Below are 1,273 nucleotides of genomic sequence, written 5' to 3'. Positions count from 1 at the left end.
TTCAGAGGGGCTCATTAACTTCCTTTCAAATGTTTACTGTCCCCGACCAAGGGAGCTAACTAGCAAACAACTCACTGTGTGGCTTCTATCTGAGCTTAAAGACACGGGATCCTGTATTTTGTGTTGTTTATTCTAATGCCACTTCCAGCTTCAGCGTGGCTTAATGACAGACCGGAGTCCATCTGCTACAATGACTAGCCTTGGACTCAGAGGGAGAGTCCCACGGATAATTTAGGAGCACATTTTATAGTTAGTATAACTTCATTCCAGACTAAGGCAAACACAAGCAGGTGGAAATATCTCTCAAAAGCACAACTTGACCTACATAGTGCATTGTAAATTACAGAGATGTATAAAAATAAAGCATTAACAATCCATCACGTTTGCAGTAAGACCCAGATACGGTCCTGCAGCCGCTCCCTGCTACCTGCACATGGCTGCCATTCCCCCCTCCAGCTCTGCAGTGCCTTTATGCTGCTCTGCACTCTTGTCCCTTTTGCTTTGTTGCTTTTCTCCCCACTACCGTGCGCTTTCTGGCTCTCGCACTGCCTGCTGGCTCGCTGTTCTCCATTACCTCATGGAGGAGCTGCGAGCTGCTCTTGGCCAGCGCATTTATGGACAGCAAGGGGCCACACGTGTCCTTACAGCCAAGCCCCAGAATGCCACAGAAGCAAGTAAGGCAGGGGCTGGCGTGCAGGCACTGGGTTTCCAGTTGGATATGTAGTTCCTCCAAGAGCTTTTGGAGAGCTCCTGAGGGGAGCACGAGGCAGGCATTGGGGTTTGGATCACCATGGCTCATCTTTGCCCCAAGGCAGCTGCATTCACCTCGGGGGGCTCAGTCACCTCACGGGGATCAGCCAGCTCAGGGCCGGGTCATTATCAGGGGGCTTGGCCACCTCAGGGGGCTCAGTTACCGCAGGGCTTGGCTACCTCAGGGGTCACAGCCATCTTAGGGTTCAGCCACCTCAAGGGGCTCAGCCACCTCAGAGCTCAGCCACCTCAGCTGGGGCTCAGCCACCTCACGGGGATCAGTTAACTCAGTGCTTGGTCACCTCAGGGGGCTCGGTCACCTCAGAGCTCGCAGCCACACAACGTCCTCCAACCCCATCAGCACCCCGCACGCTTCAACACCCCCACAGGGTTATAAAAGGGAAAGAGGCGGGCTCCTCCTTCCTTTCAGGCGGGGCCGACGAGAGGCGGACGCCCGCCCGCGTCACCTGACAGGAGGCCGCCGGCTCCGCCCCTTGGCAGGCAGCGGAGGGAAGGGAGGCGG

The sequence above is a fragment of the Meleagris gallopavo genome, chromosome 17, assembly GCF_000146605.3.
Source record: "Meleagris gallopavo isolate NT-WF06-2002-E0010 breed Aviagen turkey brand Nicholas breeding stock chromosome 17, Turkey_5.1, whole genome shotgun sequence".
Taxonomy (NCBI): domain Eukaryota; kingdom Metazoa; phylum Chordata; class Aves; order Galliformes; family Phasianidae; genus Meleagris; species Meleagris gallopavo.
This window is presented reverse-complemented; position numbering follows the sequence as displayed.